General features: G+C 40.5%; 1 long non-coding RNA gene across 6 annotated transcripts in view; it reads right to left on the minus strand.

Annotated features, from left to right (window-relative positions):
• Positions 1-7,090: 7,090 nt before the first annotated feature.
• LOC26528598 overlaps positions 7,091-21,521 on the minus strand; it is a 43,097-nt gene continuing 28,666 nt past the window's right edge. For all 6 annotated transcript variants that reach the window (XR_004364550.2, XR_001449001.3, XR_001449002.3 and 3 more), the window contains one exon: positions 7,091-7,668. This is a non-coding gene — a long non-coding RNA (uncharacterized LOC26528598). The remainder of the gene's footprint in view (positions 7,669-21,521) is intronic.

Raw genomic sequence — 21,521 nt, forward strand, 5'->3', positions numbered from 1 at the left:
TGCTCAGTCCAAATTTTCGGGTAGCTAGATCTCAGTTTTTGAATACGCTCCTGTGCTTTCAGTACTGGCGGGCTGATAAGAAAATTTATGGTTAGTCTGTTGCTGTGGCGGCATAATTGCGCACCCACATTCACATGAAGAGCCACGGGCCTTGGGGCCTCGCCATGCTTTGGCGTGTGTCTCAGCTTCGGGTCGACTCGGTCCGAGCGGTGTCCGCCTCTACACGCCGTCTTGTGCCGCATTCAGTTCCATCTCTTTGGCAGTTGACTTTGTTTACCCGCAAGTTGCAATTTTCTGCGAAACCATCAGCCGCAGAATTGCTTTCTGCTGCCGTCTGCTGATAAGTCCCGCTTCTGTAGCTGCTCTCTCGATGTCTGTCTCCCCCTCTCACCCGCTCACCCGCTCTCCCGCTCACCAGCGCTGTCTATTTTGTTTTCCTTTTTTACCAGCTAGCATCTAGTGCTAGTATTTGTGGCATTGCAATTGGGCATCGGCTGAGGTTCGAGATTTACTTTGGCTTTGACTTTGGCTCTTGCTAATTGCTTTTCAAGATTTCGGGGCTAGGGCGAACGACAACGAGTGCCCGCAGTGTTGTATAATAATGTAATGTGCTACTCCTTGGGCCACTGTGCAGATCTCTGTTGACAGGCTTTTAAATGCCCGATCGCGCTGTCACACTGCGGAATTTCGCAGGCCCACTGCAAACCCAGTGCCAATGCCTGGCCAAACGGGGTCACTCCTCGGCCCGCCTGCCCCACGGCTCTGCCAGCTGCGGCGTTGAGTGACTGTTGTCTGCACGTCACATCGGCCACACTTCTCTCTTTGCCATAGGCTACGATTTTTTTTGGTAATGAATTGAGTTGCTAGAGTTGCTGCTTGAGTTGGCTTGCGGAAGCGCATAATATTCATGTGGGTTGCGCCTCTTAAAAGATTGTCAGCTGCATTATGCGAATGCTAATTGAAAAATCTGTGCAGCATAAGAACCACAGACCGAGTAGGAATAATGACTCTGGTGATGGACAAGCGGAGATTAAGAGCAGGGAGTATTAACGTCACTGCCTAAGAGAGTTTAAGCGTTGACCAAGTTAACTAAGATCGATTCGAAACTGTGAGCTAACTAGGCTAGAAGCTAGTTAGTGTTCGCCGGATCGAAGAGCTAGTTAATACTGTGAGCAGGAGTCGACTGCCTAGGCAGAAAGTGAGCATCACCTTGAAAGATGACTGAGCGGAGACTAAGAGATGATAGGGTAGGAGCTCAAAGTTTGGTTGATTAGGGATTCGAGCAGTGTCTAAGGTTTGTCGAGGAATCTTGAATGAGGTTATAGAAGGCTAAGCAGGTAGCGAGAGTTAGCTTGATATTCGAGCAGAGATAACGATGCGAATGGTGTGGGCAGCTGAGAACTGTCGCAGGAGTTGAGCAGAGACAAGGACCTAGCTCGTCATTTGGGAAGGGTCTGAGTTGAGGATAAAGAGTTGAGCTGAGCTGCTGTAAGTTAGATTGGTGCTTAGCAAAGCTCTGAAGGCCAGCTGGACTTTTGAGCCCATAGAATTATTAGATGAGTAACTACGAGTTCAGCCGAGACAGGCCTCCTGCCTGTCGCCTAGGCAGTCGGAGATAAAGAGCTGATGCACGTGTGGGAACTTAGAAATGCCTTAGAGCACCCTAGCAGTTGAGACTTAGCTGACAGCTAAACTAAGACGCAAAGCGGAATACAGGTACTTAGACTTGAGCTGAGCTCAGGAATAGCAACAAAGACTTGGCTTAGGGAGTTACCAAGTTTCAAATGTTATGGCAATATCAACAAACATGTTTTGTTTTTGCGGGCAATGGAAGGCAATCTGCCAACTCATTGTCCGCCCGATAGTGTTGAGCTGTACTTTTGGGTTCTCACTAATTTGTGCAGAGGTTTTCTTCCAGTTCGTGGGTAAAAGACCGACCCAATGGCCAGGGGAAAGGTGACGAAAGAAAGATGAAAAAAAAATAGGTAGAACTGTACCGCTAAAGCGGCTAATCACATCATGGCACCACAACAGACCCCACCCAGTGCCCAGCGCTCAGAGCTCAGAGCTTAGAGCTTGTGAACTGCCACAGCGATCGCTGGTCATGCAGGAAGTTCAAGTGCGAGAGAGAAATGCCCAATGACATGTGCGATTGTGAGTTATGTACTCCGCTTGCAGTGGCTGTGGCAGGTACCAGAGACCCCACCAGGTTCAGCTCAACGGCGATGGGCAAATAGAAAAAGCGAGTAGCTAAATGCAATATACATTAGATATACTTAGAACGAGGCTATAGAAAATTACGATTTATGTAACAAGTCGAAGAATCTGAGCGCATTTATTTCCGCATCTACAGCTGGCAAAAAATAGCCAAGGATAGAAAAGCAAAGCAAAGAAACGATTATATATATATATATATATATATATATATATATATATATATATATATATATATATAAATAAATATAGGAAAAAAGTACAGATGAGATGAGAGAACCACAGCTTGGCTGGCGGAGTGGGGAGATGTTGAAGCGCTCGTAATAGTCGGTAAGTCAGTCATTCATTCAGACAGATTGACTTTGAGACGGATAGACGCAATAGACAGTCACAGTGGTCGTCGAGTCAGTTATTAAATGTGACCATAAAAGCGAGAAAGATAGAGAGAGAGGGAGACAGGGAGAAAAATAGAGAAAAACAATAGAGAATCAGAAACACAACACACAAACGGTGAAGATCGTAGCAAAAGTTATTACATAACAGGCCGACAGCTGGGTGCTGACTGGGGCGATGGGGGAGGCGGGGTGAGCTGAGGTGGCTAAGGCGGTAAGACTTATAAAAATCATAGCACTGCGCGAAGCGTAAAAGCAAAGAATTATAATTTTCCAATCAACTGATAAATTTTTAATGATGCAACTTGCGACGATGCAACGATGACGATCGACTTAGATGGGGGCATGGTGATAGGGGGGTAGGGGGAGGAGAGGCTGGCACCATGACCAGGGGGGAGGGTCAGTGTGTATAGTGCGAAAGACCTGAGGAAAATGTTGTTCAAAGTGCATGCTGGAATTTTTCGATGCATTCGCCGTGGCATTGGACATGTGTAAGAAACATTCCCATAGGTGTGATTGCTGGCGCGCAAGAACAAGTAAAACACCAAATTACTGTTACTGGGCATTACACACACACACACACACACACACACACACACACACACACACACACACAAACATACATGCATACAGGGAGTGAGAGCGGTCGGGTGAAGAGGCATCTCTCTAATGCACTTGGCTGCAGGCCATTGGCATTGGGCTTTTGTGACTCTCGTTGCGGACCACAGCGTCGCCGTGATCGATGATGAGCTGATGATGCGGTTGACTGCCCACAGAGTGCAGCCGTCGAGCCGAGCCTCAGATGCTGACACTACCAACCGACACTGACTCTCCAAGCTCAGCTCCACACACTCGCCTCACCAACTGTCCAACTGTCCAACTGTCCAACTGTCGTACTGTCTAATGTCCCTCGTCCGTTGTCCGTTGTCCGTCGTCCGTTGCCCGCTGTCCGTTGTCAGTTGTCGCTTTCGCACTTGCTTAGCCCGACGACTGTCCACGACACATTTCTCATGCAAATAATAAACACCGCCTTGCCGCTGCTACTGCTGCCACGGCCTGGGCTATTGACTTGCCCCATCTCGATAGTCGATGGATATGCAAGAAAGGTGCTTGTCCACACAATATCTGCTACATTATGCATTAGTTACTTGGCTAAATACTCTCCGAAGGGAGAGAGAGGCGGGTGCCAAGGGGAGAGTAGAGCAGAGATGAGCCAGCTGTTCAGTTCAGTATAGAAAGTTGAGGCATTTCTCAATCAATTTCTATTTTAGTTAAACTGATATAGATACTTGGAAATAATTTCATGATATTTTGATGACAGGCATCTTGGGGGGTATAGGCGGGCGGAATAGGGAGGGTATAGAGGCAACGAAAGTTGGACAAACAGGAGGACACTGACTGAAAAACAGACAGACGCACGGACAGAAAAAATACGGACGGATGGATGGGAGAACAGACAGACGAAAAGATGAACATACGGAAAGACGGAAGGGCACATGGGCCATACAAAAAAATGGAAGGACGAAAGACAGGCAGACGGATGAATAGACGGACAGAAAGGACAGATGGACACGGACTGAAGGATAGGCAGAAAAATAGACAGGCGCACGGACAAAAGGACAGACGGACAGATGAGGGGGAGCAAGCTTTTAGAGCACCCCTTACCACTCATTAATTAGATCAATCTAACTTTTCCCCAGTGTTGCTATCACAGGATCAAAGTCGTGTGTGTCCTTGATGTGCAGGATAATGACAATTCGCTTAACAAGTAGAAGGAGCTAAAAGAACCTTTATTTGACTGAGGATGCTGTATAAAACATAATTAGCTATCCATGCAAGATGATTTCAAGAGGTCCCAGAAGTCTGTCTCATCTCTCTCTCACTCTTCCTCTATCTGGCTCTATCTTTCTCTCTCACTCTCGCTGTCTGCCTGCCTGAAAGCTAATTTGCCATTTGATTTCGGCGGGAAAATCGGCAATTTGATTTGTATTGAAATAATGGCATATGGGTCAAGCGCGGCCTTGCGGTACGCCGTCTGCAAAGGAAGAGTCATTGCTGGCACCAAATATGATAAATGAATTGAGTTGAGCTGTTGTTGTTGTTGTTGTTGTTGTTATTGCTGTTGCTGAGGCGAGTTGGCCAGACCCTCGAGCTGTGCGAATGGCCATTAGACATAAGAAAAGGAACAACTTTTACGCTAGGCGACAGACAGGAGACACCGTAAGACAATCACCTGGGCGCGAGTTGAGTTGTTGTTGTCGTTGTTATTGTTGTTGGCATTGGTGTTGGTGTTGGTGTTGCACGATGCCATTAGATGGCTAAGATGATCTTGGCCAAGTTAGCGCGCGTAGCCGATGGCCAATTGAGCTGCACATATTTAAGCGCAAAATACGACAGTTATTATTATTGTTGTTGTCGCTGTTGTTGTTATTGTTGCTGTTGTTGTTGTTGTTGTGGGGATTGCTGTGATTGCAATTGCAATTGCCGATCATCGAAGCGCAATCAATTAATTGACAAAGCACATTGATGGAAGAACCAAGATGATTCCAACTAACAGCCGATCAACGTTTTTTTCTTCCTTTTTTTTCCATTCGCCTGAGCTGCATCTTCTGCTTCTGCTTCTTCTTCTTCTGTAGCAACGTATCGAAGCGTTTGCGCGCTGGGCTGCTGTAGGTAATTGAAAAATAAAAGAAAATGCGCGAAAATCGCAACGCATTAGCCGAACACCCCATGGGCGAGCGACCGCATCGGGGCGGGGCAGGGCCGTGCGGTGCGGTGCGGTAGAGGCGTGCGAACAATTTGGCCGACGCGTCGATTCGTTGCGCCTTTTGCGTCCGAGCACCTCACAGAGAGCGAGACTTGAGCATGTCCAGCTCGACTCGATGCTCATTCGTTTCATTCGTGCTGTTGTTGTTGTTGTTATTGTTGTTGTTGTTGTTGCTTTCGTACTCCATTGGCCATTTGCATTTTAGCAATTTGTATGCGTGCAGCGCACGGAGCGCGGCATGAAATACGCTTTGACCATTTGGCGCCTGTTCGCTCAGACACCTGAGACACCTGAGACGTTGCGATTGGCGAGTCTGCAAAGTGGCTGGCCTCTGGCTGGCTGGCTAAGGCAGACGCTGCACGATCTACCAAATGAAAATATAAACATTAAATTTCCTTATTAAATAACGGTCGACAATACTGGGCACATATGTCTGTGTGTGTCTATGTGTCCATGTGTGTGTGTGTGTGTGTTTAGACCATAAGCCTAGACTGAGGTGCTGCAGGTGCTTTCCATATTGCATTACCAGCAAACAGACAACAACAACAACCACAAAAACTGTTCAATGCTTCACTGAGAAGCGATTCACAATTGTTGTTAGATGGCCAACGTGTCATAGCTCAGCCATGTTCGCATATAAATCAGTTTTGCATGAGCTGTCCCCTCTCTCTCTCTCTCTCTCTCTGTCTCCCTCTCAACATTTTGGTGTAAGACCCAATGCCTGATCTATTGGCAAGCCGAATTTTTATCATTTCTATTGGTCTTTCTATTTTGTTAGATTACGGGCATGCGAATATCCCTGAGTTGTTCAAGTTTTTACGAACTAAAGCTCATTTTGCATTAGGTTTTAAGTTCTTAGCGCGAACAAGCTGATGGTTGAAAAAAGAGGATCTTGACTTGATCAACTAGCAATTTTTCCATGCAACCCACTCTGCTCTAATACTAATAATACTACTAATAATACTAATAGTCTGCTCTAATAATCTTTCTAATGTATGAATGACAATTGTTTTTATTTTATAAATTTTAATAGATTATTTTCTTATACAAATGCACATAATTCAATTATAAAATATTGTTTAAATTAATTTCTATAACTTACTTTAGCTACGTCTCACTCAATTTGATGAAAAATAGTTATTCAAGTTTACTCATAAATTATATAAAAAATATATAATTCAATAGTTTTTAAAAATGTATAAATTTAATATATATAATATAATATATAATAATATTATATTATATACATATATAAAATTTATTTATTTATTTATTAGTACTACTTATTAGTATATAATATAATAATAAAACTCACTTAAAAATAAAGCATTAGCAGGGCTTTACAATTATAAGTATTGTTTAGTTTTTCTAAATTTTCTTCATGTCTTTTAAATTCATCTTATAAATAAATTAATCAGATTATTATAATAGATCAATAATATCAAATAACTTCTTTAATTTGATTTCATTCATAGTAATAAAAATATGAAATTCAATAGTTTTTAAAATGTGTACAATTTTTTTTTATTTAAGTGTATGATATGTCATTATATTATTATATTAGATTTTCAGATAATACTCCCATCCTGCAGTTGCCTTTAAGGCTATACAATTTATTTATTTTTTTTATTAGTGATTAGAATTAATATAATATTAAAACTAACTTAACATTAAAGCATTCATGTTTCAAATAAATTTATAAAATTATCATACTAGATTAATAGTAATAGCTCCTTCAATTTATTTTCATTTAGAGCAACTTTTCCTGCAATGCAGCCGTGTTTAACTAATTTACGAACTAATCACCTGTTCTAACTCTCCAGTTGGATCGTCATCGTTTTTATTGGCAGCTGCTTAGAAATGCCGCGAGGGTAGTAAAAATTCTTTGGAGAGCGTTTCGCTGTTCATGTTAACAGACTGAAAATATATGTAAATTGATTAATTTTTATGGACTCTTCTATTGAAAGCATTTGGCATGCGTCACTCAATATTATTGACAATATGCTTTTGGATTCGTCCATTGTCTGCTTCATTTTAGTGTAGATTTTCTTTTCTCTTCGAGTTGATTGAATTAATTTTTTGTTTTTGTTTTCAGTTTCTTCTCTAGCCATTGTTGTTGCTGTTGTTGTTATTTGTTGCCCAATTAGGATTCTCTATAGAAAGTCAATGAGTTTATTTTATTTGATTGACTTTTAATGAAGACCACGCTGGCTCTCCTCTCTCCACTCCATCTCTCTGTCGCACTCTCATTGTGTAGCTCGAAGATGTATGGGATGCCATTTCGATTCCATTACCCTAAAAAATTTCCAATATTAAATCGTGTTGCTGTTCCATTGGGTCATTGTGTTAACAATTTTTATAGATTTTTAATTGGTCCAAATGTGAGTTTTTAAAGTTTTTGTTTTGTCCCTCGGCTCACAGCCGTGCAGCAAGGTCGTCAGACCTTTAAGGTGTCGCCCATTCATTTGCATAGCCAATCCACTACTCTCGTTCAGATGGTCCCGTACGTGGGCCCTAATGAGCTTCTGTTTTGATACAAAACTTGCTAAATCTTAAAATTAAACAAATGCGAAGGCTGCAGTTAAATGTCAAATTTGATTTGACTTTATGTAACTTTGAATCTGTTCTATTTTAGAGACTCGACATCGAAACGAGAGCGACCTAACTCTTTAGACGATCTTGGATATCGGTTTCGTGCGTAGATATCTTGTATAGATATCATAATATGATATCTAACACAGATCATATAGATTTCGTATACTTGATAAGATGAAACGACATGAATTTTAAGCTATTCAAGAGGCCAATGCAATGTTTGTTTGGTAATCTGATCTTAATCTGAATTGCATGGTTATAGAAGATGGAGAAGATGGAATGAGATAGGGTGTGCAAGAGGAAGAAAGTGAGAGAAGGGGAATAAGGAAGGCAGTTGGAGATGAAGCGGCAGACAGACGGAGAGACAGAGAGAGAGAGAGAGAAAAAGAAATGAAAAGAGAGAAAGAGAAAAAGAAAGAGAGAAAGAAATGAAAGGAGAGGAAGAGAAAAAGAAAGAGAGAAAGAAAGAGAAGCAGATAGAAAGACAGAGAGAATAAGAAAGCAGGCAGAGAGAGAGAGAGAAAGAATGCAATGGAGAGAGAAAGAAAGAAAGAGATGGAAATAGAAAGAGAGACAAAGAGAGAGAGAGAGAGAGAGAAAGAAATGAAAAGAGAGAAAGAGAAGCAGATAGAAAGACAGAGAGAATAAGAAAGCAGGTAGAGAGAGAGAGAGAGAGAGATAGAGAAAGAAAGAAAGAAAGAGATGGAAATAGCAAGACAGAGAAAGAGAGAAAAAGAAAGCAGACAGCAGAGAGAACTTAAGGAAATGATAGGAAGATAGGATGGAGAGAAAGCAATAGACTGAAGCAGAACGAGCGAGAGGGATGGAATGATGAGGGCAAAAGAAAAAGAAAGATCGAGTGAGGAAGAGACGAAAAGGGAGTGAAAAGATGCAGCTGAGAGAAAACGAGTAGAGAGGGCAGAGCAGACAAACACAATGAGAGAGAATGTGAATGATAAAGAGGAAGAGAGGAGAAAATGCAATAAACAGACAGTCAAAGACAAACCCAGTGAAACAGAAAGAAAGAGAAGAGAATGAGAAAAAGATAGTGAAACCAACGCCACATGCAAAAAAGAGTGATAAATAAGAGAGAAATATATAACCAAATCAATGGATAACATCGTGAGATATAGCTATGGATTTCAATATAATAATTAATTGAAAACAAGCTGTATTCCAAGAAATATTTACTCTATAACAGCTTGAAGAAGTATCAATCGAAAGGTATTCGATTTTAATGAGGAATGGTAGAGAAACATGAAGTTATGTAAGCCGAGAAGTTTAGGTTCTATGTGATTTCTCAAGACTATACAGCTGATATTTCGCTAGCCAATGCCACAATACAAACTCAAGCAGAGTGAGCACATCCGTTTCCCATGAGGAAGCGATTCGCGGTATTCCGTTTCAAAAGCATCTGCAGAAGCGCCGCCAACCGTTGTCTTTCACGATCCCTTCATCTCTCTTTCCTCCTTTATTTTTTGGCGTTATTTCTAACCCAAAACAAGCGGCATAAAATGGATGTGTATACAATAAATATAATAATTTATATAGATGGCTCCGCCCTACTCCACTTGCGAAACGAACAAAAGAGGGAAGAGTTTCCTCTGAGCGAGACAGGTCTTGGATTCGGTTTCCCAGGGCAACCCTTTCGAGCTGCTGAGCACCCTCTATATAGAGCTGCTGCTGCTGCTGCTGCTGCTGCTGTCTATCACAAATCTGTCACGAGGGTTGCTAGCGTATCGGCATCAGGTGAGCAGCGTTCTACCTGCTGATGCCGGTTGCTGCTACTGCTGCTGCTGCTGCTGCTACTCCTCCTTCTCCTCCTCCTTCTCCTTCTGCTGAATGGAAATGCAATGCAAAGTTGCTGCTCTGCGCCCATCGATCAACACAATTTGATTCGCATTTGTGTGGGAACGCAGCACAGGTGCTGTTTCCAACTCGTAGAGCTGCCAACTAGCTGGAAATTCGATACATGCAGCTGCCGACTGCCGACTGCCGACTGCCGCCGACTCTCTACATATTAGATATGTTGCAAATATTTGCTTAATCTTGAGTGGAAGCTGAGCTGCTGCATTTCCTCTCGAATTTCCTTTTGGGTTTTCAGATTTCGACAAAAAGTCGCTGGCCATAATTAAGAACATGTTATGAGCGAGTAGCAGCAGCAGCAACAACAACAATTTATGTGAGCTGCATGGCAACAGCAGCAGCAACAACAACAAAGACAACAACCGCAATAATGACAATCGCACAAATCAACAAATCACGATCAGCGGCAGCCACACAGAACTCACGATTTCTGCTGCCCAAAATTCTGGACAAAAAAAAACAAAAAATGAGTCTAAAAACGTACAGCACAGATGAGTTTTGCTCCCAGTGATCAAAGACATTCTAATGCCCTTTGTTTGTTAGCTAGAGTTAAGAGATGAAGAACGAGTTTCAGTTTCAGTTCTATTCATTTCAATTGCTGATAAGAAATGAGAAATTTTCAGATGAATATAATTACATATATTATTATAAGTTAAAATCTAATTATGTGTACAGATATATAAATTTGCATTAGGAAAATTGATTGAATATCTTAAAAAATTGAATTAAGTTTCATGAATTTTTTAATGTTAGAAGTGCCTGAGATACTACATTTAGCTCTTGCACTAATTATCGTTCCGAAGAGCGATGAATTTGATTTAGAATTCTTAATATCTTATATCCATTTCCACAGTTTCCCACCGGGCTCCATATTGCGAGTAATCGTAAATAATTTAATGTACCCAGAAGTGCTCTAAAAAACCTCAACATGCTTGAGCTAGAAGAACAATGAATAAAAATTGCAAATGCCTTAGACAAAATTTAATAAGAACAAAGACAACGCAAGGCGGCGCTAAGCTGATGACGCGCACTGTATGTGCTCCTATATCTTTTAAGTAACTCTAATACATACACATATATGATATAAATATTCCAACCCCTTATGCTGCTCATCTTCCATTTGATACTCTCTGCAAAATGAGAGTACTTTAAACAAATTTGAGCAGACGCCAGCTTAAGCTGAGACAAAAACAACAACAGCAACAATAACAAGAATTGAACTGCCAACAACAACAACCACACAGTTTGAATGAACAGTGCCAATCCTCCTCCTCACGCCTCCCTCAACAAATTCTGGCTAACTTTATCAGTCAGTCCAGTCAGCTTGAGCGTCTGTCCCTTTGTCGGTTTCTTCATTGGTTCGCATTGTCTAGCTGCTAGTTGCAAGTTGCAAGTTGCAAGTTGCGGGTTTTGGCTACTGTTTCGAGCAAACATTCGACTGGAGCGCGCATGCTTCAGTAGCTAACAAGACTGTCTGTCTGTCTGTCTGTGTGTCGCACACAAAATTGTGGCCGAAATGTGTAGGCAATTTGTCAATATGCTATGACGACAACTACAACTACAACAACAACAGCAGCAGCAACTAGCAACTAGCAACTGGCAGCAGCAGCAACATTATTGACATTAGGGCACCTGTTTGTTTGCCAACATAAAACTATGATTACCGTTGTTGTTGTTGTTGTTGTTGTTGCTATAGCTATTGTCATAGTTGCTGGCAGCACGCGTACGTACGACTCACACACACACACACACACACATACACACCTGCACATGTGCACAACTCGTGACTGAGTCGAAAGACGCCAGCGTCGAGTCGCAGCCAACGTTAATCATAGACAAAATAAAAGCCATGGCAAAACGTAAAGAGTGCCCAAGTGAAAGAGCCAAATGCTAGGCCAAGCTGTAGCTATTGCTGTTGTTGCTTTTTTTTTAGGTTTTTGGTCAATGAACAAGAAAAATGGATTTTCACGGTTACATGCGTCGCACACACACACACACATACACAACATGCATATGACATGTTGCCAAGAAGCAATAGCAACAACAACAACAACAACAGCAGCAGCAGCAGCAACATGAGCTCTAGAAATTTTCTTGAGCAAGTTCGTTGCCTAAGTCTTTCGTTTGCCGCAGTTGCAAAAAACTGCGCAACGCTTGGCTTAAGCCACAGCTGACATGTCGAAGATGAGAGTAATGTTTAATTCAATTTTCGATAGATATATTGTTGTAAGGAATAAGTATAATTTTTATATAATATATTCATGATTTATATAATGATAATGGTATTAATTCTTTAAAAGAATTCTGTCATTTGAGAATTGGCGAGAAGTTGAGTAAATGTATTAGATATTATATATTATTTTACTATCAAAATATATAGGAGCTCTTCTATTATAAGTGCTGGACTGAAGAATACTCTAAGCCACCAGGGTAGCCAAGGCTATAAATCATTTATGTTATGACTTTTAAGCAATCTGAAGCTAATATGTCGCCCAAAGGGTGCGCTATCAATATCTTATATACCAAGATAAAGCAATTATAGGGATGGAATTTAGGGTCTTTGTAAATTTGTATATTTTATATGCGAAAAATTGTATTTTTTGATAAAGCTTGGCTGCTGCCAAGAAATAGAAAATAATTATAAATGAATTATATAGATGGATATATTAATGTATAGAAATATGGATTTATATACATATATATCTATAAAGCAATGTGGCTAGCCATATCGGTATATATAGATTTGGCATTACAAATTTGACATTATATTATTATTATTATTTTCTTCTTAAGCCATTTTGAACTTTTTTTTGTTATCTGCGGGTTGAAAATCTAACTCACTCATTACCTCTTATGTAATCTTGGTTAATTTCTAAATATTTTCTATTCTTTCTTCTAGATATGAAAATCTAACTCATTCGGGCATTATCTGGCTTTGATCTAGTTTTAATTAATTTCGAAATGTTTCTATTCCTTCTTTAACATTTCTGTTGCTCTTTGTGTCTGCTTCGATACACTCGATATGCTGTTCGCGAATCGAAATTCAAATCGTTTCGCCGCCCTTGGGAAACGACAACAGACGTAAATGAGATTTCTGGGGTGTCTAAACAAAACGCACTTCCTCTCAGCAGTTGCGCAGCCTGAATCCTTAACGAATTCCCACGCTGAATGCTAGCTGTTGTTGTTGTTATTGTTGTTGTTTCTATTGAAAATGGGCGTTAGGCTATACGCCCTCGCTTGAAGAGCAAACTATGAGCATTACGATTATAGCTATTATGATTAACAGCAGGTAGAAAATAGAGGGTAGGCCAGGTAAGCAGCCAGCGAGTGCGGCATGCGTCCTGCTTGACAGGACTCCACGCTTATCTCACAGACAGATAGATGAATAGATGGATAAAGAGTGGAACTGTCACTCGGCTGTCGCCTGACACTTTGTGCTCGTCCTTGATCCTTGAACCTTTGAATTGTCACCTTTTCTTTTCCATCCACTTGCACTTTCACTTTTGCTCACACTTATCGTCTAGTCTGCTTAATCCCTTAAATCCCTCAATACCTATAAAATGCACCAAAATGCTGCTAAATTGCCATTGTTTGAGTCGAGCCGATGTCCTAATGAGTCCATCAGCGTTTTCTAATGAGCTCAGCATTGTTGTAGCCATCCAAAACCAAGAATAGACAGACAGATAGGAACAGAGATAGACGGACCCCCCACAGTTTCACAGTTCCACAGTTCCCCAATTCCAGAGTTCCGTTCGTAAGCAAAGTTGTTCGCTTCGTTAAGCGGAAGCAGCTTTGACGGCATTAAACGCATATGGAAATTATCATTCAAGTTTTCAACGAAATATTACACGGCTCAGCGATTGTCTTAACACTCCACCCGCACCTCAAACCGGACAGCTACCTGCACCGCCTCCTCCTCTCAGCCACAAATCGTTTTGGAGCCGGGTGGCTGAGCTGTTAGTTCTTGGAATTGGCTCGAAATGCGTTTAGCATAAACGAAAATAAAACCTATCGACGCTTCTTTAATTAAGCTGTCGACAGGGGGCGGCCAGTGCTTGCTTCTAGCGATGGCATTTACATATTAGAGAAGAGCGTGCGATGTGCTCTGGGCTCGTGGGCAAGCGTTTAGTCGATCAGATATTCTGTCATTCAGTTAATACTCATTTAGTTATTACTCATAATAGTAATATTCTCATCTCTTTAAGCTGGAGATATACGAAATAAATCTGCAAAGATCTCTTCATGTAAACCTCTCAATCAGTCGATTGATAGGCTAATAAATCCATCAATCAATCATAGAATCTTTTAGCTGGAGATATACGAAATAAATCTGCGAAGATCCCTTCTTGTAAGCCACTCAATCAGTCGATTGATAAGCACCTAAATCCATCAATCAATTACTTGGTCAATCACAGAACCAACGAGTATATGCTTAGTTCTTATATAAAATTTCTAGAATTTTAAGTCGCTCAATCAGCCGATTGATGAGTTACTTAATTGTTTAATGAATCAATCGATCGATCAATCATAAAACTGAACCTGCATAGATGCAGTTCTTTGGACAATGGCTTGGTAATTCGCTCAATCAGCCGTTTGAAAACAATTAGTCAATCATAACACATTAAGCAATCTGCTGAAATTCTGTTCTAGTGATGAGCACTTGTTCAATCAATTAATTAATCCGTCAATCATAAAACAAAAACCGCCAACAACTCGCAACTAGCTATGGGCAACTGGTTCAATCATTCCATTAAACAATCTGTCGATCTGATTCTCAGTCTGACTTAAAACGAAACACGAAGAACATAAAACAGAAATGTGTTGAAAATCAGTTTTACGCGCTGACAAGTTGAGCATGTGGTAAGCATATGATTTGCTCTACTCGTTCCGCTGCACACGTGCACCGTCTTGGCATGGGCAGCTCCACTGCTGCTGCACCCACTGGAGCCCCGCTCCGCTCCACTCAACGCAGCTCAGCTCAGACTGCGCTGTTGTCCAGCTGAGAGAGGCGTACGCAGTCTTGTCGTGACCCAGTGAGCAGCAGATGACAACTTTGTGTGCATAATTAATGTACTTAAGCAGCAGCAACCACTCCGAGAGGCATATTTAATAACTTGTTTATAGTCGCAGGCATTGGCATGGGGCATTCATCAAGTGGTTTTGACCACAAAGCTTAATAGGGCACGTGCCCTGCTTGTTAGGCCAAGCGGCCAAATGGCCGCCTCTTGTGGTTGATGTTGATGTTGATGTTGTTGCTGTTGCTGTTGTTGTTGCTGCTACTGCAATGGTCAATCATAGCACGCAGCATGCCGTTAGATCCAAGCTCAACTGTACCCAAATGCACATACACGTTGCTATATGCACGCAGAGAAGTGGGGAAAAGGGAAGACTTGAACAAGATGGCATTGAACGAAAAGCCAAAGTCAAGTTGGAGCCTTCGCCTAATGCAGCAGCAGATGAAGTTATTAAAACTTGTTGTGAACGGCAGTTAAAAATCAAAACAAGATGCAACCAAAAACACAGAGAAATGCAATTGCTAATGCTGCTGCATTTGTGACTATTGCTGATGCAGCTGCTGCTGTTGCTGTTGCTGCTGGTGGTGGAGATTGTGGCGTCGCATGTGGAGCAGCTGCAGCGACTGGCGGCTGGCTCTCTGTTGGCTGCCTGCACGTTGTCTTTCAAGTATTTGTCAATTAGATTTTTAATTGCTGAAATATGAATGTAGGCGCAACAGCAATAGCAACAATAACAACAGCAACAGCAACGCATTTGCCATGACTTTGACGTTGACAGCAGCAACAGCAGCAGCAGCAGCAACAACAACAGCAGCAGCAAAAACATCAACAATGTTCTCAAGTTGCTTTTTTTATATACCCTTACTGCGGGTATTGCAATTATCTTATGAGTTGTATGAAGTACGAATGTAGTTAATTTTTTGCTCAGTCGATCAATCAGTACACCACTTGGTTAGTCTTCAGTCTGCTGGGCAGTCAATCAATCAGTTTAGTTTGTCACTCTTTTGCTTAGTCGGTCAATCAACAGACTGTGCCATTAGTTTATAGTCGATCAAACGATTATAAGTGAGTCAAAAAGTTTTTTTTATCAGTTAGTAAAGCTGTCAGCATTCCTTCAATCATTGAGTCTAACAATGAATCTTTAAATCTATTCATCAATCATCAATCATTAGTCAGTAAATACAACATTTAGTCCATCAATCAATCTTCAAATCAATCATCAATCATTAGTCAGCAAATACAACATTTAGTCCATCAATCAATCTTCAAATCTATGAATCATTCAATCGAATAATCACTTAGTTAGTTAGATCAATCAAATCAGTCATGAAATAGTTGGCCTATCAGTCTATCATTCACTCAGTCAATCAATAACTAATAGAGACTTCCAATATTGCTGATCAATCGGCTATTCAATCATGTTCAATAATCGTCTTCAGTCAGCTAGTCCGTCAGTCATTCCTTCATAATGAATAAATTTGATATTTAAATAGAGTTGATCAATCAGTTAAACAATGTTTCAATCATTTATTAACGTATCATTAAATGAGCATAATCACATAGACTCGGTCAATCACATAGACTCGGTAATTCAATCAATTTATCAACGGTCCACTAAACGATTGATATTCACTTTTTCAATTTTAAGGGACAGTTAATGAGCAAACTCCTGTTGATCAATCAGCGAAAACTCTTTCTCTCTCTTTATATATCGCTCTCTCTTTAGAGGGATGCTCTCTATAAATAGATAATGCTTTGATCATATTCGATAGAGTATTCTATCTTCGTCAGCGTGCTCTGGATATTTTGCAGTCTTGCCTCAGCCTGTTTTGCCTGTTGTAAACTTGTTGCGACTGTTGAAGACGACGTCGACGACGACGATTATTAAATGCAACTTAGATCAGATCAGCTGCAGCAGCAGCAGCAGCAGCAATGGCAACGACAGCGACAGCAGCGAACTCGATTAAATCGAAATGCAATGCTTCTTGGAGCTTAGGACTCCCCCCGCTCCCCACAGCGCTTGATGCCCCGCGCTCTAAGATGTTTAAGGCCAGGCGCGTATAGAGCTAAGATGAATCGCGTGCCTGGCAACTGCGACTAGCTGAAATATTATTATTATGCTTTGGCTAAAAGTGAATGATTGCCGCAGCTGCAACAACAAGCAACTGTGACGCACAGCAGCAGCAGCAGCAACAACAGCGGCAGCAATGCAACATTGGCAGCATGATGCGCCTCGATAGACGACAATAGATTACGAGAAAGAGACAGAGAGAAAGAGAGACAGAGAGAGAGAGAGGGCAAAAGAGTAAGCAGCACAGGCAAAACAAAAAACAAAAAATAGTCTGCTGTCGCTTTGCTAATTTACGAGCAATAGTTGCTGCTGTTGCAACTGCAATTGTTGTTGTTGCAATCTAATTAGCGACATTGCGCATACGCCACGTGTGTCTTGGTCTGCTCAGCTTCGCATCATATTAGCCTTATATGTTTGCATAGTTAACTGTTAGATGCACAAATAGACAGAGTCAGAGACGGAGCGAGAGAGAGAGATAGTTAGATAGCTAGATAGCAGCAGCAGCAGCAACAGCAACAAGCACTTGCCGCACGGTCGACTCGCTGGCAACGTGCCTCGTTAGTTGCAGTTGCTGTGCAGTTGTTGCTGTCGTGCTAGCCATGGACCTTGGCCATGGCCACAGCAGCACCAGCACCAGCACCAACAGCAGCAGCAACAGCAACATAAACTCTGCTGCAGCCAGTTGCTGGCCTTGCTTTGGACAGCTTGTTGCATATGTCAAGTCAAGCAACAACAAGAATAACAACAACAACAACAACAACCAGCTGGAACAAACACCTGCAAAATGCTTTTGCCGCATCTTTCCACCCAAATAAGAAAAGTCGTTTACCAATGCGAGCAGCTAAACATCTAACCATCCATCTACATATCTATTATGACTGTGCCCCATCGGCCGGCATTAGCTATTTGAGATTCCTTTCTCTTTTCCAAACACGCAAGCCAAATATCTCAATACATTTCAAAAGTGTGAATTGTCTAGAAGCAGCGAACAGCATTTAGAATCGAACACAAAAGCGTATCAAATGGCGCAAGAATACCCTGGAAGAGCAAAGACATTGGGGTGTTGCACACGTGTGCTAGACATATACATATATGCAATATGTTAAGATCAACTTCTGCCTTGTGTTTATCATGAAATCCATAAAGACCTATCTAACAGCTCTTTAACATGATGTTAGCCAACTAAGAGCTTACCAAATATGGCCTGAGAACAACTTTTGTATAGGGTATATACGGCAGTATGTTAGTATGACTTTACAGAGCAATAACATATGTTACTGTAAATGACAGACAATTAAAATGAAGCGTAAAGATATGTTACTAACATTCGAATAGCATAACATACTTTATAACAAACTTTTCAATAAACCCGGTTTAGCAGAGTAGGCAAAGAAATGTTACTGCTAATAACAGCTGCCTAACAGATCATCATGATTTCAAACAGGCACAATGCTCTCCTGTTGCTAAAGAAGCTAAAACTACATGCAATGATAATAGCTGACACTTAACATATACCTTATACACGATGTTATGAACAGTTGCTTAACATACCACAGAACAACTGAAGCTAACAGCAGTTTAACATACGATAACCAGGTACACAATTATTAATAGTTGAGACTTAACAGCTCTTTAACATAATGGCAGCTGTTACGTTCACATTAACAGGGCAGCTACTAGATGAGCCAACGAACTTAAGCAACTTCTCCGTTCCGCCCAAAAATCTTTCACCAACATATAAGCATAGCAGATGGGGGCGTGGCAGACGGTCAGATGGGCAGATGGATTGGATTGGCTGTTATCTTGTGCATAACATGCCGTTCATAATTCAAGCATTTGTCATTTTGTATTCAAATATTATTTTGTCGACTGCTGTGACATTTGCATTTCAATTGATTCGTTCGAGTGTTGAACTTTAGCGCGAGCCAAGCGAGTGAAGAATCGTTCACAATTCACGATTCACTCTATTCACTGTGCATACTGCTCACATTCATATTCTTTTTTTTTTTTTTTTTCTGGGCTTTTCACACCTTCCACCGTCTGTCGAATGTTTGTTGTTGCTGTGCTGCTAACGAGAGGCAGCCGATAAAGATATCAGTTTCATATGGCACCTGCTTTTGGTATATGTTTACTCTACATCTACCATACGATATATTGATCCAATGCGATATATGCAGACGATGGACGACGATGTTCTTTATTCTTAGGTTCTCAGCCCTTCTTCTTGGGCTCTGAGGTCTTAGTAGCATTTGACACTTTCGAAAAATTCGTTAGCAGTGATTTGCATAATTTCACAGTAAATTCCTAATTCTAATCTATGCCGGCAGTTGAAGTATCAACTCCCCAACTCCCAGACCCAATAGAACAGATCCGTATAGAACTGAGACGAACGACAAGCTCGCCTGTCTATGTATATTTATGTTTGATACTTAATCGCTAATAAATACACGTTCGTATTTCAAAAACACACACACACGCACACACACACAGATGAATTTAAATAAATTTGAAAGGGCCCCAAAAGTCGCAGCTGAAGAGCAGCGCTACGAATAGTTATTCAGCTGCTGTGCGACTCCTGTGGCGTTTGTTTGTTCGAAATCAAAACATTTCTCACTCTCTACCAGCTCATATATTATATGAATTTTGAATTTTTTTTTTTTCACACAGACAAAGCTTAAAAATATTTTTCACACCTATCAATCGATTATAAATGGGCTGCACGATTATTAACTCGAGAAGGCGCTGGAGGAAACGCCTCTGTCTTGAATACGCTTGACAACCTAATCGAAACCTAATTAATTCATACGAAAAGCTAACTGGGGGAGATTTATATCTATATAAATACATATAAAATTATATATTTATCAATGTTTAATGATCGTTAATAATAATATACATAATAAGAATATATAGATGCTGTTATAGCATTATTTATTAACTAAATACTATCTATTATGAAAGATCGCATCGCATGTAAAAAAGCATTCCAAGAATGACTCAATTTCCTTTAGTTTTATATTGTTTATATAAATTCAATTCTTCATTGAATATTTTTTTTCAAGAAATGCCATATGTCAGTAGGGCTACCAAAGTTAAGTCCCTTCAAGAATCCAAAGTACATTCACATCAAAGATGATATATTTCTATATAGTTGTCTGTAAATTGAATTGAACATATTGATTTTGCAAATATAATCATCACTCAATAGAAAATAAATTTTAAATCAAGTGGCATTTGACTCTAAACAAGTAAGATGTTGTCATCCGTTTCGACTCGTATTTCTCATGTTTAATTTATACTTTTTCTATTTTCTTTTCGAATGTATACCCAATTAGAATTTCTAATTTCTAGAATGTGTTTGCTGATTTTCACTAATTAATAATAAATAAAGCTAGACGCAAGAGACCTTCTGGTTTTAACAGTAGTCGCTTTTGCTATCCGCCTCTGCTATGCCGGCCCTTTGGTATTATTGATATATTAGTATTCAAGCCCTTAGGAAGAACACAGCGAGATGTATATATTTTGTTATTTGGTGGTTCGCATCTCGTCTGGTGAAGTAAATCTACAGCTGCAAGTGAGACTGATATTTGAGTTGTGTATGAAGTGGATGATGAACTGAATCTAATTGAATATTTTCCCTGTATATAGCCTCGCTATGTCTTATGCTTCTCCAGGAGAGCTCAGATGTTATTAATAAAGCGTCTATTTAATCGAGCTGTCAAGGTCACTTACCTTTCAAGAGAATACCAATGGAGCACTTTGAAGGACCAACTGATTCTTCAGCAGAAATCGATCCTATATTCTGCAAGTCGAAGTTAAAAATCAAATATGTTAAACAATGGTGATTAAAATAAAAATTATATTGAATCAAAAGACTCTTCTGCTGGCTAAATATTTTCTTATTCGAAATCTGCTTCACACAAATTTGTATTCATTATTCAAGCTTTTCATTTGCAGCATTGTTGGATTTTATCTATTTATCAATCTATAGTTTAATTCATATTTTATGTATATTTAATTTGTTTGAATTCATTTTCAGTTAAAACGTGATCAAATGCCGTTACATTATGTAGATCATACATTTTGCCTCCCAGCTGAGAGAGACTTGACATCTTTGAGTAATATTTCAGTTTCAACTTCAACTTCCACTTCAGCTTCTTCTTCTTCTTCTTCTTCTTCTTTAGTTTATCGGTTTCTCAAAGACCACGCCCTCAACATCAACATCAATGGCAGCGGCCCATTCGTTAGTTGGAACTTAAATTCCAATTGGAATAAATAGATATATTCACAGCAATTTATGTATCTTAATTGTGGCCCAAAGCGAGCCAAGTGTGAATGAATGGGAGAACCTTTTGCTTAACTGCAGTCGATTGTCCACTCACAGAAAGCCACTGACGGCGTGAGGAAGCCGGCGTGTGTGTGAGTGAGAGGAAGGGGGGCGAGGTAGAAACTGTCTAAAATGCACTCGTATTTCATCAATGAATTGAGCTGAAGCTGCGGCTGGAGTTGGGGCTTGGGCTGAGAGTTGGGCTGGGGCCTTTCTCACGATCTGCTCGGCTACTTTAAACACTTGCTTTATATTGATATTTATGGCTGATAAT

Source organism: Drosophila mojavensis, unplaced genomic scaffold, assembly GCF_018153725.1.
Source record: "Drosophila mojavensis isolate 15081-1352.22 unplaced genomic scaffold, ASM1815372v1 contig_136, whole genome shotgun sequence".
NCBI classification, from domain to species: domain Eukaryota; kingdom Metazoa; phylum Arthropoda; class Insecta; order Diptera; family Drosophilidae; genus Drosophila; species Drosophila mojavensis.